The 18,042-nt window shown below is 36.5% G+C and overlaps 1 protein-coding gene across 8 annotated transcripts in view; it reads right to left on the bottom strand.

Annotated features, from left to right (window-relative positions):
* The window catches only part of FIGN (fidgetin, microtubule severing factor), a 102,321-nt gene that overhangs the window by 31,230 nt on the left and 53,049 nt on the right, over positions 1–18,042 (bottom strand). Inside the window, exon 1 of one of the 8 annotated variants that reach the window (XM_064434683.1) lies at positions 17,058–17,126. The exons of the other annotated variants lie outside the window; for them this stretch is intronic. The gene's annotated coding sequence lies outside the window, so the exon portion shown is untranslated. Of the gene's footprint in view, positions 1–17,057; positions 17,127–18,042 lie in introns of those variants that run through there. 8 annotated transcript variants of the gene reach the window in all.

Here is an 18,042-nt window from a genome sequence, read left to right as displayed (position 1 = left end):
AATAAATAAGAATATTGGTTCACCTGGCCGCTTTTAGCATTTGGTAATAAATGTTTCCCTTTTAAAACATATTTGTAAACTTGTAAAATAGAAAGGCTTTATGTTGTCATAATGCATTAAATCCTTTAATTTTATTATTCATGATCATTATCAAGTAAATTCTGTTGAAAAAAGGAAACAAAATTTTGGCATAATTTTGGGATGCTAGCAGTACAAAGGAGAATTGCTCCCGTAACCTCCTTCTGAATGGTGTTATATGCAAAATAATCCAAAATGAGTTGTTTTCCAGTCCCTTTACAGACTACTTGATATCCACTGCTCAAGTGTTTCAAACCTTCAGTCACTGACTGTAATAGTGCACAGATGGAACAATATTTATTCTGTCAGTGGAAACTAATTAGGATGACACTAACTCTGAACATTAAACCAGAAGGGAAAAAAAATATCACACTTTACACAGTATGGCACATGATCTGTGAGTTTACAAATAAATACTATAAATTTTAATGTATTTCTGTAACATGGGAGGCATGACCATCTTTGCTGTTGCTGCTGCTGCACATGGTAGCCAGAGATGGGCTTGCAGGCCCATACCTGGCTTTGTGCACAAACACCCCATCTCCACCATTAACTCACTTCACATCAGAAACTGCATCCCAACAACTTCCACTCTGCCAGAAAAGCAAGTCAGACTTGCATATTATTTCACATAATTTTTCAGTCAGCCACACTGTCCCTGTCACCAAGACGTCACATCATCTCCCTCAGCCTGCAGTCCTTCAGGTCCTGGCTGTGCCAGCATCAGAGGTTGGGCAGAATCAAACACATAATGCAGGACCAGACCCTGCATTCTGCTTCTCCCCCTTAACTCCAGCTGCAGGCAGGAATCAGGAGGTTGGCTGTCCTTTAGAATAAAACATCTCATTTGGTAAATCATGAGATCTGGTACCTATATCTATCTACATATAGGCATGCACCCTCTATCCCTCCATGCAATGACTGGCTCACAACTCCTGAAGAGTCAAGATCACACATGTGACTTCAGGACACAAACAGTGATCTTCAAAACCTCATTATGAAACTAAATCTACATCTTTTGCTCTCTTTAATAGCTTTAAGTCTCCTGATTTTTGATGTTCATCAGTTTGAATAAATTGGTTCACAAATGTTTAATGTTTTGGAGACCTCCATGGCACAGCTTAAATTCACAAGATTATAAACACAGCTACAGCATGGTAGTTTACTATTAGACCCAACTATGCAATTGTGTTGCAGCACTATTCTCTTTAAATGAATGGACATGTCAGGGGAGAATCAGGTTTGTTATTAGTATACATTTGTGAAGATTGACCATCCTAACATCTTACTCTACAATGATGAAATTTTGTAGGGGAAAAAAGAAACACATATGTGCTTTAAGCAATGTTGACTTTTGTAATTTGAAATGGCAATTTTTTAAAGACCTAAAAAAAAAAACAACCAGGAAAAAAGAATATCAACTACCCCCAGTTAAGCAAGTGTTAACATTTGGGAAGTAAGGCATGATAAAAAAAGTCATCCCATTAATTCTGTTAATCTTACATGAACTAGGAAGAAACAGAACTGCCTGTGAAGGTGCGATCTCAAAGGCTTCTTGTCTGTGCAATGGCATGATTCTCTAGAGGTGTTTAAAAAACTAGATTTGGAAGTGACACTTTCTCTATTGGTAGTGTTCTTCACTTAGCATCTCTCAGCAACCAGGAATGTGCTGGTACAGAATTTCATTTTGACTGCATCCATATTCCATGAAAAGTAATGGTAGTAATGAATATGCCTTTTATAAAAAAGATGTTAAGCAAACACTTCTTCAACAGTTCCATCCAGAGCCACTAATCTAATAAAGGATATTGTCTATGTCAACAAATCTGTTTTTTCTCAGGTCAATGGGACTAATTCTGAATTTTAATTATTTTAATCTGAAAACATTTTTTAAAGCATCTCCTAAACTGGGGTACTGAATGTGTTCCACGACCTTTGTCGATATTGATATTCATGTCACACCTCAAAGGCTGCTAAACTGCAAACTTACATTTTAAAAAAAAATAAATTTTACAAACTTAATTCAAATGCAGGGCACAACATAATAAGTAAACTTGCAAAAAATGATGAAGTGCATCTTATTTCTAACTGATGATAATATCTTCTGTGGATGCCAGATACCATCTCTACTGAAATCATACCTTGGCTTGACAATAAAACTGGAAGTTACTCAAGTGTATTGTAGCCAACTGTCAGGTTTAAAAACAGTCACAACATACTATTAGTGGCATTCAGCCAATCTCTTAAGAAACACAATGACCCGAACTTTATTTTGAAAACTCAGTTTGAAAGCAAATCTATTCCCTAAAGTAATTTCCAGCACTGCTTAAAAAGCTTGGAAAAATCAGATTAGAGTAAACCAGATTATGTAGATGTTATGAGAATGTAACTTCTAAAAATAACTTTATGGATCAATTCAAGTAAAATTCAAATACAAAGATCTCACCTTTCACACAGCCCTGCACTTCTATGTTTTATAATTCTGGCCCCAAACTACCAGATTGATACAGTCTGTACAGTTAGTACAGTGTTTAGAATTCCTATAATATAAAATAACTCCTGTACATTCAAGATTTGTGCCTTGAGAGACTTATGTGAGCACATTACACACTGTATCTGATAGAACTGATGCACTGCGTGCTGTATTTGAAATGACTGTGGATGGCTAAGAAAAAAATTATTCTCTCAAATAAACAGCCATGCATATCTATTAGTATGATCTGTAACATGGCACAAATTTTCTTCCATTTTTAAAATGCAATATTCCTACCACTGTTGTAAACTTCCCTGAGAAATAACACTTCACACACACACACGTATAAAGATAAAAAAGGAGATAATGCTAAATAGAGACAATGAATGAGGTCCAACCATTGAATGCTTGCCATAATCACAGAAAATGCACCCAAGTAAATGCTTAATAGAAACTCCTATGAACTAACAGGAGTGACACATAATCAATGAAACCCCTATTAATGCATTATTAAGATGTAACCCTGTTTATTCTAGGTAATATAAAATGTAGCCACGCACACATAAAAGCCATCCATGCACTAGCCAGCCTATCACAAAAATGGTCAGATACAGTCACAAGGAAAACACTCACAGATACGTCAGGAAAAGCATACACTAACACTTCAATGCATTTGGTCCAGAAAATAACTTAGATGTTATTAATGTATGACAGCATATATTGAACTTATTCTTTCCAAACAGCATTGACTAAATGTCTCAGGACAATTGATTCCAAGAGATGCCAGTTTACTACTTTGTGTATTCAAATTAAGTTACTGCTTAGCTAAAATATCACATGCAGGAAAAAAATTGAGTTAGTCTCAACATGTAGCTCAATAAGATAACTCGTTTCATGCACAGCAACTCTACAGACTTGTTTGTCTTCTAATTCATGACATCTAAATTATAACTGTAGTATTAGGAGATTTACACAGGAAAAATACCATGTTTAGTTTCACTTTCACCTCATTAGTGAGAAATACTGCATCCATTCAAAGCACTGCTTGCCTTACTCATACTACAACTGAGTCTATGAAAAGATTTTGCCAACATGGAAATTGAGGTTCAGATTTCTCTGCACTCTTATCACACAGTTTACTACCACGAAAAGACATACACTCAGCTTCAACCAAGTAACTTATGATTTAAATTAAGCACATTTATGTGTTCAACATTTTTGGTGCCGTCTATAAAGTCGAAATTATGCCCAATGCCTAAGCATGATAATAGAAATATAGCAGTTACTTTCCCAGGACAAGTACAAACTAAGGAGCAATTGCAGTTCCTAGTGGTCAGTCCTCCTCAAGATCATCAACAGTTTCCCACTGAAAATGCTGTTACTCTACTTGAAATCAGGAATTTCAGCTTTGACCAAGGTAATTGTCAGAGGTAGCTCCGAGTGAAGTAGAGATAATAGCTGTGGTGTAATCATATATAATATAATAAGAGAATGGTGAAAAAATTCTAACTGTATTTATCTGACCTCTATCGGCAGTGTTCCTAAATACATCAGAAGATGCAAAACTAGTAAACAAGACAGCAGAAAGTTTTTCACTACCAAATGAATCTCCTCAAATGCAAGAACTCAAAAGAAAAAGGATCCCAGAATGGGTCAGGTTAGAAGGGACCACAGTAGATCACCTGGCCCAGCCTCCTTGCTCAAGCAAGGCCACCCCAGAGGACATGGCACAGGACTGTGTTCAGAAAGTTCTTGAGTTTCTTCATTGAAGGAGACTCCAAAATCTATTTGGGCATGAATGAAAGTTGCCATGGCACTGCATAGACTTTAAGTCCAATAGTAATTTTAAATTTTTTCTCTCCATTTCTACATTTTTTAACTTTGGATTAGGCTATTTGCTCTTTGAAAAGGATACCCCCCAGTGGAGGCATAGAATTTTATCATTACTCTAATTATTTATTGCTTTTCTGCAGTTTTCTTACTAAAATTACCTGTGTTAGCTCTGTAAGCATCTGAACTGTCTTTGTTAATTAGCTATACATAAAAAAGTCCTCATACAAGTTACTCTTTGCAGTATTTCTTTTTTTCACCTGTTCTATGAGATAATACAGCACTGTAGCACAGAAAAATGCATAAAATCCTTTTGTGGCTAAAAATATACATATATTCTTCTTTTGTTAGCTTTCACTTTCTTTTTCCTCAATCTAAACAACAAGACATTTTGACTTATAATTGAATTTTTACTGACATGTTTGTTTTACGATGTTTGTTTCTTAAATCTCGATCAGAACTCTGTTGAGCTGATATACACATCAGTGTCTGCTCAAAGTAACAAAAGTGCAATCCAGTGGAATTAAATGCAGCTGAGTTTTGACGCTATAATAATCTTGTAAATACAGCTTCATTGGAAAACAGTGGTAAGAAAATCTCAGGAGGCTCAAGCAAAATCTGTTTGGTTCAAAGAAGCATCCTAAAATTCTTTTATTTTTCTTTCTACTAAAAACTGTGCTACTTTTTCCTCCCTCTGCATGCACAAGTCATTCATTTAGAACAAGCTAGCTTTATTTCTCAAGAGGACAGAGAAGAGGGCTTCCTGATGATCCAGAGAGAACAGCAGCATCTTTTCTCATGGTAAAGACTGTAAGATACAAAGAGGATGACTTTGGTATGAACAATTTGTGGAGAAGAGTTGTGAGCATACAGAAAGAATGAAAACTAGAACAGTGCTTTTTCATCAGATATGTAGGAACAACATACTTAGGACCCCAGTTCTCACACAGAGCCTGGGACAGTGATTCTCTGACAGAAATTGAGGAAAAAAAATACTTTCCTTGCTACTCCCCATTCTACACAATAAGTAAATACAACTGATATCCAAGTAGGCTGAAGGCTGGAAAACTTAACAGCTCAGATATAAATGTTCATCCCAAACCCTTCCCACCTGCCATGATTACTATCAGTCCTTCTTACTAATCAAGAATAAAACAAGTATTTTTTACATCTAGCTGTGGGGGAAAGATATTTCCTGTGAGACATATAGATAGGAACTTATTTGGCAAATATTTATCTCAAGAAATAACTTCTTAGCTACTAACAAATAAAGTGGGCCAGGTCCGAGTCTCCAGCCTGGAAGACAAGTGGCACAGAATGAAGGTTAGTGGTCTTCAGTCCACTCTTGAGTGTATGCCCTGGCTCCATTTAATTTACATGGATGTAGCCTGGGAGACTCCAGAGGAACAGCAAAACTTTGAAGAATTTCACTGGCATTAGGTTACTTAGTTGCGACAATGAAATATCTATGTCAATTTCCTATATATTATTTATTTTTTCATGTGCAAGATACATGGTAGGTCAACCTAAAACACAATGAGACATATTCCAAGTTCTCCAGAAGTCTTCACTAGAATTTATTTTAGTTTTTAAAAAATGAAGTCCAAAACAGAGTAAGAGCTATCAAAAAAACTTTCCAGAACACAAATTTTTAGTTTTAACTTTGCAGTACAATTTGTATCTACATACTATTTCCCTAAATTTATATTGAGAGTTTTCCTTTCATTAATGAGCACACATCTATGCATATATTTGTGGTAAACTAGAAAAGAAAGGAAGACTGTTGGGAGAAGCACATATTTGCAACATCTGGATTTGATTCAAAGGAAGGGGAAAATAAAAAAAAACAGAGTCACAATAATGGCTTAAAGAACACAGGGGGGAATACAAGGACACCTAGAAGAAAATACTAATTTTCATGCAAATAATCGTCAATTAGATAGCATGGTTCATGAATAGACTGGTTAGGGAACTGGATCCAATCAGTAAGAAATACTTTTAAGATTTGTTGTTCTGCTACTTGTGTTCTTAAACAAAATGGGAAAGTTTGGAGTGCTGCATGATGAATAAAGCTATTACAGGAAAGCAAAATATACTGAAACAGCAAGAAGGGCTGGAACACAGATACCAAAATGCATGCGTTCTTCAGGAAAAACAAAAATAGATGGAAAGGGGTGTCTGATGATGTTATAGACTGTGAAAACATAAAAAGGGATAGGTTGGCTAAAACACTCAGGTCATGTCAAAATAATAGACATGGGGGGAAAAAAATGAAGTGTGCTGGAGCAGTTGTAGGAATTATTCATTAAATCTCCACAGTTTTATCGGGACTTGGCGGGAATTGAGGGGGAGTCACCGGTATTTAAGGAGGCAGAAGAGGTAAATTGATCCAAACAATAATTCTTCTATTAATTCAATGCTTAAATACATATGTAGATATAACTGAAGAATGGGATGAAGCTCATAACTGCTGATGTAAGGCAATTTATGCCAAGCTAATTTCTTTGATAATATGGCTGGTTTTATGCAAAGGAAATGACTGAATCATCTAACTGCACATCAGCATACGCGTGTGTGTGTATATATATATATTTATATATATACACACACACACGTATATATGTATATATATATTTATATATATACACACACGTATATATGTATATATACACACACATACATATATATGTTTCTCTGTTTGTGTATTACCTTGTTACAGCGGGAAAATTGGAATTAGCAAAAGAATTGTAAATCAGGGAAATATTAAAAGCAATATAATGACAGTATTGAAAGGACATCTAATGAACTGAAGGAAGCTTGGTAATGAAACTCCTCATAGATCAGTCTGCAAAACTCCCCTAACTTCATCACTGAGTATGAATACGACATCAGTAGAGACACAATGGAAGTTTGCTGATGACACAAAATTAGGAGATACCACCAGTAGAAAGAAAAATCAAAATATTATACTAGTAAAATACCATGGTCCAAGTAAGCAAAGGTAATGAAGAGAAAGTACTACTATCAACTATAAGACAACAGTGAAAAAAAAAAAGGTACAAGTTAAAACTTAAGAAAGAAAAAGTAAAAAACTCTGAAATGTATAAACTGATTGGAAGATGTGCTTTCACCAACTAATTAGATGTAAATATGAAAACAAGCTATGCAGTTGCAGAATACAAACAGGAATATTTTTTACCAGATAGTATTAATGTGATTTCAGAGTGAAATCTCACAAGAACAGTAATTCTGATTTTATTCAGAGAAGATTAATTTAAACTGGAAAACGGGCAAGGAAGTGCTATAGGAATGACACTGGGAATGAAGAGTGTACATCCACAGAGAATAAAGGACATTGGCTTGATCTACCCTGCCAAGACTGAATAGGAATATGACTCTTCTGTAAAAATATAATCAGCAAAGCATATACACTGGAGATGAACTATTGAAGTCAAAAAGACAACATTGGCACAAGAACAAATAAGTATAAAACAGCCATAAATATTTTTATGCTGCAAATTAGAAGATTTGTAACTCCCAGGGCAATAACATTATTGAACAGCCAACTGGAGTCCTGAAGGACAAAAATAATTAGCTCATGTTAAGACACAGCTTTATCATTTTATATTATAATATATAGTGACAGTAGCAGACTGGACTTAGAGATTCCCTAGGCCCTTATGTGTTTTATGTACCCATCTCAGAAGGGTTACAGAGCTCTTCTTAGCCTGTAGAAAGCTGGTGGGACTAGGCCAGTGATAAGAACATTAAGATAAAGACAGGAAATATTAACTTGGCTCAGAGCCACACTAAGAAACTAACTATTACTTCCAACCTGGGCCAAGCTCCACTACATGTACCTCAGAAAATGGGCAAAATCCATTTTTGATTGTGCATGTCCATATGGGGGTATACTTCAAGATGATTCTGGATATGGAAAAGAGTAAATAGAAATACGAATACATTTTCTCTCAGTCCTTCAGCATAACTCACTTCCTTGACCCAAGTTACCTAAAGGTTAATCTCAGAACAACATTGCAGAGCACAGCATTCCTTTCATTTGCATGGCAGAACCATTCCTTCTTACATATACACTGCCTGCTTCACTCCTACTTAAATACCAATGCACTTTTTTCTTTCTTTTAACTTTATCATTCACTCATGTCTTCTGGTGTTGGCACCTACACCATTGTATGGTAAAACTCTGTTGATTTACATGCAGAGACCTTTAAGATATCAATTTTGAAATATGTTTTTTCTGTTGATTGGTTTGGGGTGGATTTTTGAGTTTTCATTGGTTGGGGTTTTTTTGTTTGGGTTTGGTTTTTGGTTTGGTGTTTTGTTTTTTTTTTCTTTGATTGTCTGGTTGGTTGGTTTGTTTTTTAAAATAGTTATCTTCAAATACAACACAGAGATTGTGCAAAGTGGTTTTCTTTTTTATGAACTTCAAGCATGTGGCAGTGATCAAATGGGTACAGCTGTCCTTTAAGGACATTGGCAATTATTGTCATCGTACCTCCTGTTAGGCAGTTCAAATTGCTTAAAACTTTGATAATGATTACTTGACTGCATTTAAATGAAGGTCGTTTACCCTTCCATTCCCTACTTATATAGCATCTTTCGTGCAACACGCCTCAAGGCCCTTTCCAAAGAACACTAATCAGTACACAAAATTATATTGAAGCAAATAACCTTGTCACAAATTCCATTACACAGTAAAAGCTAAATAAAAAATAATAGCTTTCCTGTCTATATTTAAAAATATATATCCACTTAGTGTCAAGCTTTTCAAGTAGAAGAGAATGCCACAGAAGAGAACTAATCCTACTGCACAGCAAGGAAATGAAAAGTAAACTATTGCTACAAAATTGCTACCAATACTTGCTCTACCATACCAACACAACGGACAAATGCAAAAATGAGTATTCTTAAAACATTGCCTCATTTTAAATTCAAACATTTTCAATGGGAATTTCAAAGAAGCAGCTGAAACCATGTCCATGTTGGCCAACCAGCCAGTGAACAGAAATTGCCTTGTCTTGCAATAACTATTTTAAGGTTTGCGTGAGGCAAGACTGGCGTCAATCTTGCATTTACTGACGGAGAACTGCAACTGTTTTGCTCAGTCTGCCAGTTTCAAATGGAAGAAGGATTTCTCCCCATAAATAAAAGTAATTTCTTCTTATCTATGTACACATACAACCTCCTACACTAGCTCAGACAAGTGAGTGTACTTTTCTTGCCTGCAAGCCCAGACAGGAGAAATGTAACTGATAATGTCACTCCTGTTCCACTCCAAGTGGCCTTGTTGGCTACTTACTGGTAACACCGACACCAGCTGTAAATACAGCAGACTCCAAAAAATCCAGTAGGCTCTCTGAGTTACTAAAACCTGACATAAGTAAAAGATCAAGTAAAAACAGCTTGGAAATTACCTTTCCTCCAAAGTAAACCAGTGATTTGATCCTCTTTAGTGGCAAACTCAGCCCTTGTCACAAGTCTGGGACCACAACAGAAACTGCAGAAAAACTACACAGACAAGAAGCCGAAATAACAAAACTCTCAGTCCACTGAGAGAAGTAGCATTGTATTGATAGTATTATCTCTGCTGCAGAATATCACATGCACCACAGAAAACCAGGGATCGTTCTCGCAGATATGTTTTGTGGTAGTTTCTCATCTGAAAAAGCAGAAACAAAATAAAAACAACTGCAACCCTTCTGAAGAGAGAAAATATCTAAAAAATCAGACAGCAGGAGTCAACCCATATCCTATCCAGTTTAACTCCTTTTTTGGATGACAGAAATATAACAGGGAAGGGGAAGAAAAGGAAGATTAAATACAGAGGGTAGCAATAAAGATGTCCAGAAATAATAACGACTCACTCAAAGCTCTTAGCCAAATATTTGCCTTATTGCTGATTTTAGTTTGTGAAAAACATGAAGTTGAGAAAATAAAATACAAATTATAGAAGAGAAAAAGAACATTTGGAAAATTCATTGCAAAATTAGAGAGAAAACAACTGAAATACAAATAAATAAAATTCACGCTCCACAGTAATCCACAAGATGCCTGTGCTTAAAGTGATGAAACAGTCTTTGTTCAGAGAGTCCTGTCTGCCAACATTTAAACAGAGTTTGGCATACTGTGCAGTGATCTTTTCACATACAAAAACAAACAGATTTTTCTTGTGCAAGCTACAGACCTCTTCTGCATTTCCAACTGAAATGATTTATTGGCCAATTGACACTTCTTGAATTAATTCTTCTTCAAGTATAACCTAGGAAATTCCATCTCCTATCAGTTATGTCAAATTTGACAGCCTCAGGTGAAATTTCTCCTTTCTTAATTATTTTATTATCCCATTAATTCTCTGAAACCATTAGAAACATTCCCATGTTCCCCTCTGAAGAATTTCTCTGCTTCCTTGATGTCTATAGCTTTCAAGAACCTCAAATAAACAATGTCCTCCCTTGGCAATCTCTTTGCTATACTAAATATGTTTCACTACTGTCATTTCCTTTCAGAATATAACTATTGTTTGCTTATGCATCAGTTTTTCTCCACCTTTCCATTAGTGTCAATTCCAGAAAGAACAAAGTGATCCTCTCTCAGAGGCAGAGGTGCCAGATTTTCACTACTGTGCACCATGACAGTTACATAGACATGTCCTCACCCCAGGCCAAAAGAGTACTTTCCAAAATTGTATCTTGCAAATCATATATTACCTGCTCCCTATTGTTCCTGTATGACAATAAAACATAAAATGCACCACATCTCTATAACAAAAAAAAAAAGTGTGTGTTTGGGGGCCATGCTGAAGGACAGGGCATAGTACGGGTATCACTCTCAACACTGCTGGTCCCTGGGACAGGCTGCCCAGGGAGGCTGAGCACCTCCATTCCTGGAGAACGTCAAATCTCAAGAGGACCAGATTCTGGCTGATCTGATCTAATTTAAAGTTAGTCATGTTCTGAGTAAAAGCATAGGGTCCCTTCCAACCCAACTTGCTTTCTGTGAATCCCTCAAGATTACTCATCACTCCAGAAATACAGCATAGTAGCTCAGATTAGCTGTGTGCTGGATCCCATTGGATCATGCACTGTGCTATTTTTTCCCTTGCAGTCTGATACCAAGAAGTATCAAGAAGTACAATGCAAGAACAATGACTAGATCTCTTCTCGCAGCAACGTTGCCAGGAGATTTAGGAGACTGTTCAGCTTCTGTTGCACTATAGCCATTTTTACAAGTTGTGAGAACTGGAAAGCAGGCTGGATCACACTGAAGCAAGGAAACAATCTCAAGGCAATATACAAGACAGTACAGTGGCTATCACCTGAAAAATGAGATAAAACATGGAAATGTCCATTGTTTTGGATAATTTCAGAAGGGTAACGGTCAACAAAGCCACATATAATGTCACCATCTTTGCCAACTGATCCAAGCTCTTTCTGGAACACAGGTTTTGGTTCTTTTAGAGAAGGCATTAGATACCTTAGGGTATATTGCTCCCTCACAACTAAGGGCAAAAATGGACCCTGCCTTGCCTCAAACTATACATAACCTAGAAATACTGCTGTCAATCTAGTGGAGATTAGGAATGACTGAATCTCCCCCACTTTATTTAAATTTTCTCTAGAATACCCTTATTTCTGCTGACTGAATTGTAAGATCATATACTTCATCTTCAAGACCTTCTGTCCTTTTGCTACTCAGTTATGACAAACCATCAAACCACTGTAACACAGTTTCCCAGCCACGAGGATCAACTCAGCGCTTTTGGGGACAGTTCCTGCTCACAACTGCACAGAGATTACTTTAGACACAACTGGAAATGGCAGAGTCCCTTTGGGGTTGGCTTTTGTCAGCCTGGTATCTAATACAGAATAAATATGCTAAGAGCTCCAAGTATAGTATGCTCAAATAAAAAAGAAAACAATAAGAAATAAATCTACTAATGGCAGCACAATGCAAGAAAAAAAAAACACTCAAAAATTAGTAGCAAATTAATTAAGCACAAAATCTGAGAGAACAAAGAGGTGCTCAAGTCTACCAAGTGCTTAATCCTAGGGAGTTCATTCTTCAAGATATTGAACATCACACAATTGAGTTGGCAAAATAAGTATATAAATCACTGCAAAACCTTGTGTGTTTTCTGTAAGAATGTGCCTATCCTAAAGTCAAATTAGAATTTTTTGAACTTGGGTTTAGCAATCAAGACAGCAGCTTGCCAATCTGGTTCTTTTAAAATGCTTTTCCTTAGAGGAGACTTATATTGGTAAAATCTTCCACCATGGCATTTTCTCTGGAACTAATGAAAGGATAACATTTTTCATAATCATATTTTCAAAAATTAAAGAGGCAATTAACTTTTAGGCCAGGCTGTCAGAATAATACAACACTGGAAAATATTTAAATATCTTTAATACAGGATTGAAAAAAATAATAATGATCAATACCTTAATGTAAAGTTTTATGGTTGAGGTGCAGTGATTATTTTGATTATCTGACAATCATAAGTTTTTATTATTTGATAATTGCAGAAGAATGGCAGGTTTATTTCTTACTTTGCTACAAATGTGTCATCTATATTACTATCTCTCTGCAAAAAGAGCTTGGACAGCCTGACTAAAGATTGTACGTAATTCCCACAGTATCATTTTTATTGTTGTACAATGTTGTATGTCACCCTCATGCCTCTCAGCTGCTATCATATGATAGATACTCTGTTTTAAAGGTGGTCACCACAATGATGCCACTTCTGGAGTAGAGTGACATGTGCTATTAGCACGTGGCAGATTATGATCCCTGTGCAGAAGAATGCTGTCTACCTGAATGTACTGCTGAAGAAATACAGGCGATCTTCAGTAAAAGACAAACACGACATCTTCACGACAGAAAAACCAAACCATGAAGCTCAGAACCATAAATGTTTAAGACTATAACTACTTATGATGCCACTTATTTAAAAGGTTATATATCCAATAGCAAGGTAACTTTACTACACTGTCTGGACAATTGGTTTATCTCAGTGGAACTTAGAGCATCCAGACATGAACCGGCTGAACTGTTAACCTGAAAGTAACCTCAAAGTATTGCCCTAGAATTAATTAGTTCCACTTTAACATGGAAAAAGGTTTCAGTGGGATAAGTGCCAGAATAAGAACCATCAAAACAGATCACTGGTAGTCACCAGAGAGTAGGAGTATTAATCTATCTGATTAATCTGTTGAGCTGTAATAGTTCCTCAAGGGCAGTGTGATGAGCTGGTGAATGAACCTGGTGTCATTTTTCTGGCCTCTGCTCCAGAACGACAGAGGTCTATACGAGAAAGCTTGCTGGCAACAGTAGTGCTCCCGTTTTCACTGGACTGAAGAAAGCAGCTGGATACATCTCCAGACCCACTTGATTCTACCTTTGCTGAAAATTTTGTAATGCTTTCACCAGATTCATAGTGTTATTGTCAACACAGAATCATAGAAAGGCTTGGGTGGGAGGTGGACTTCAAAGATCATCTAGTTCCAACCCCCCTGGCATGGGCATTCCACTAGACCAGGTTGCTCAAAGCCCCATCCAGCCTGGACTTGAACATTTCCAGGGATGAGACATCCAGCCTCTCTGGTCACCCAGTTCTAGTGTCTTACCACCTTCACAGTAAAGAATTTCTTGCTAGTATCTAAGCTAAACCTGCTCTCTTTAAAGCCATTTCCTCTTGTCCTGTCACTATATGCCACTGTAAAAGGTCCCTCTACGGCTTTCCTGTAGGCCCCTTTAGGTACTGGAAAAGTCCTCTAAACTCTCCCTGGAGCTCTCTCTTCTGCAGGATGAACAATTCCAACTCTCTCAGCCTGTCTTCAGGAGAGGTGCTCCATCACACTGATTATCTTCTCAAGCCTCCTCTGGACTTGCACCAACCTTATGTGGGGACCCCAGACCTGAAAACTCTTCTCTAGGTGGGGTGTCATGAGCTCCAGAGTAGAGGGGCAGAATCACCTCCCTCAGCCTCCAGGTCACACTAAGCAGGGTCTGAAGCACTAGAGAGGAATAATTTGCATTGATAAAGTATTGGAGCTTCACAGAAGCTAACTGTAATGAAAGAATAGAATATACTCTGGTAATAAGGTCAGTCAGAAGAAGTCTCTCTGCCAAGGAAACAGCATAGAATTTTGACAATCAGAGGAGAAAAACTATAGAATAAATATGATCATAACTGACCATACAGTTACTATCAACCACATCAAAGCAGGTGTGCTACATTAGTACACATTAACATTTTTGTGTTCTGCTGGATATCTGAATATTGTGAACAACTAAGTCTGGAAGGAAATAAGATTTCACTGTATTTCAGAGAAAATTCCCTGACCACTCTTTCAAAGTGGATAAACAATTTATATCTTGCTGTTGGTCCCTAAGAGAAAACTTATTAAAGCCATCTGAAATTGAGATGCTGAAGAAAGCATGATGGCAGAGACAGCATTATCTATCAACCTCCAATAAGGATTTTGGTGACTGGACAAAAACGTTTATGGTATCAATAAACTCCTACAAGCCTTTGGACTGACACTATGGGTAAAAACTAAGGCAAATGCCAGTTATTGTCAAGGATAATACCTATTAAGAATTTTACAGAAAAAATACCAGAAAAAGGGAATATACAATAAGTTACTATTGAGTTAAATAGAGAAACTGGAACAAAAACTTATCAAAATATGTTTATATATATCAAAATTTAGCATATCATATCCCAAGCAAAGACAAAATGATCCCAGTGACTTTAAAAAGCTGCTGATGCTTAATCATCCAGAGGTATAATTTCATCTGCTCAGATTCCTGATGTAGGAAATGCTTACACAATTTTTGTCTTTTAGAAAAGAGTATTTTCTACCGGGTCAAACAGAAACCTATCCTTTCTTAATCAGTTGGCCTCCACTTAGCAGCTGCATATATGTAGAATATTTCTAAAAAAAAAAAAAAAACAGGCCACAAAGGGAAGCATCTTTCAAACATATTTTCTTTTACTCATTCACTTCTTAGTTTTGTCTATGCATTACACACTTTGCCCCTGCTGTGTTGGCCACCTTGGCTCTGGAATCAAACTGGCAGTCAATCATTTTGCTGTCTCTGACCCAGAATATTGATTCAATATTCTGACACATGCCATTCAGTTATAATCAGTAACCAAGCCCTAAAACTATACTGTTTTTCTCATTCATTTGTTCATTCCAGTAACACGACTAAACAACCTTTAACTTATTTCGTTGACTCTGTACACAGTAACCACATCACGGCAGCAAGAAAAAAAGTAAAGCAAAAAATAAACCATAAAAGTCCAAACAGGACTCTTGGAGCATGATAAGATCACGCTTTACAACGCATTCTTCTCTGCAAAATAATACTAGGTATCCCTTCAATATCCTTCTTTGAAAGACAAATTTAGATTTTTCTTCTAATTTTCAAATGGGTCCACATGCCACTCTCTAAACCTTTCACAACAGACTCCTACTCTTTCTGGTGTCTGTATACAGATATCAGAGTCCCACAAAATATTTTATTAGACCAAATGCTAAATTCTAGTTTCACCTGATGTCACCTTTCATTACCACAGGCAATTTAAAGCTCAGTCATTCTGCCACAGCCGAGGAGACAGAAAAAACTAAAAGTTACTTTAGAAAAATTATTTTTCAAAAAAAAGTCTAGGAAGAATTTATAAGTCTACTCTCTCCATTCCCCAGACCATCAGGAATTATACCAAAACGTGTTTTTCCATTTATTTACCCTTGCATTAGTAATGAAACTATTATTTTCTTAACTTTAAAAGCCTACAAGACATAAAAAATGTTGTAGATAAACAAAAGGTGAAATCTGATGGAGCCAATCCTTAAGCTTAGAAATGAGAAAAATATAGACAATCAGTTCTATCTTCTCTTGCATATACCATGTCTTGTCAACCCAATACAGACAGCAACAAGTAAAACCAGTATTTTCAACACAGAGGAGGGGGAAAGGAATCATCATCAGAGAGAAAAAATTTAATAAAATACTTTAAACAGAAATTAACTTCAGTTACAGAAGACCAAAAAAGATGGTAAAAGAAGCAATCAAATAGTATGTTGATGGACCTCAAAGCTTTTTTCTTTCAGAACATCAGAAGGCACTGAGAATTATTTTGCTTCATACTGTTCAATCATTCCATGCTTGTATGATAAAAGTATGTAAAACTACTATGCTGGACTAAATCCCAAGTCCAAGAGTCTTTACTGGACAATCTGTAGACCTGAATTGGGAATCACTCTACCAATGAGCCAACAAGTTTGAAAGGCTTGCCTCCTTGTGGAGGCTAAGCCCAGGACAATGAACAGGCCAGCAATTACTGCCTGAAACAGCTATCATCCCAAGTGCAAAGGACCATGTTAAAAAAAAAGATCTTCCTTTGGCATAATGAGCAAAAATAATATTACAAAGTTACGTCTTGAAATAAAAAACAGGCATTTAACAAAAAATGGTTCTGACTATTGTTAACTTCAAGTGAGGAAGATCTAGGATATGTTCTCCTTCCTCCCTACAGGGGAATTCTATTAAAACATCAAATTGAAATCATAAGTATCTTCTGCATATTCCAATGGGAACAGTATCTTCTAAGTTGAGAGAAATAACACTGAAGGATAAGTTCCCTTACCCCAAGATGAATCCTTTAGTCTCTCTTCCACAATTCCATCCTTCTTAAGGTGAAGCTTGGAAGAAGAATCCATAGTTAGATGGATACAACAAGTTATGCCTAGTCATGAAAATGTATCTTTCAGCAAGAGAACTTAAGGGAAGAGTAAAAAGGGTTTGAGGTTGAGCTGAAAGTCAGTTTTATAGCAGGTGGTCAAGAAGTCAAATCTAAACAACCTTTTCTCTCTTGCTTTTATCAAAACATAATCTGAGAAATGTTATAGAACACAAACAGGAATTTTGAACCCTTGATATGTCTAAACAACTTCTCTTATCTGAGGAGCAGCAGAGTGAATTTTTTGTGGTAATTCTGACTTTGTCTAAGAATCTGTAAAGTGGTCGTTCTCAAATATGATGGGATAGCCCATTTAAACAAGTTCTTTGGGATCCTTAGGGTTGGATCAAAGTCTAGAATGAAAGTTTTTAGCTAGTATCTACAAAGAAGTTATTTGAAATAGGTGTGAGGAACTGAAGATTATAAAGTAGAGATTTAAGACTTGGACACTGTATTATACCCAGTCCCACATGTGAGTTGTCTCATTCTTTCCTGTGGACTTCTGATTAGTATTATTCCACTACAGCAGCTGTAAGTGCACCAAGCTGTTCAGTGCTACTCAAACAAAGTAAGAATATTATCTTTGATGTGAAGTAACTACTTAGGTGAATGGCTAGATATCACAAAAATCTTGTTACACAACATAACAGAAATCTCATTCACACCAAGTGACAGAGATAAGGAAATCAGCAGAGGCAGAAACCAAGGAAAGAAGAAAGTGAAAAAAATACAAGAATAAGGGAAGGACTTAAATCCATACTATTCCTATCATTTTGATAGGCAGCAAGAGATTATCAGAGCCTGGAGAAGGATCTCTGGTCAACAGGAGAGCAGAACAGCATAAAGGAATTCCAGCCAGTAAGTCAGCTTCACTGGGGATCCAGTTTAAATC

The sequence above is a fragment of the Passer domesticus genome, chromosome 10 (assembly GCF_036417665.1).
Source record: "Passer domesticus isolate bPasDom1 chromosome 10, bPasDom1.hap1, whole genome shotgun sequence".
NCBI classification, from domain to species: domain Eukaryota; kingdom Metazoa; phylum Chordata; class Aves; order Passeriformes; family Passeridae; genus Passer; species Passer domesticus.
This window is presented reverse-complemented; position numbering and strand designations above follow the sequence as displayed.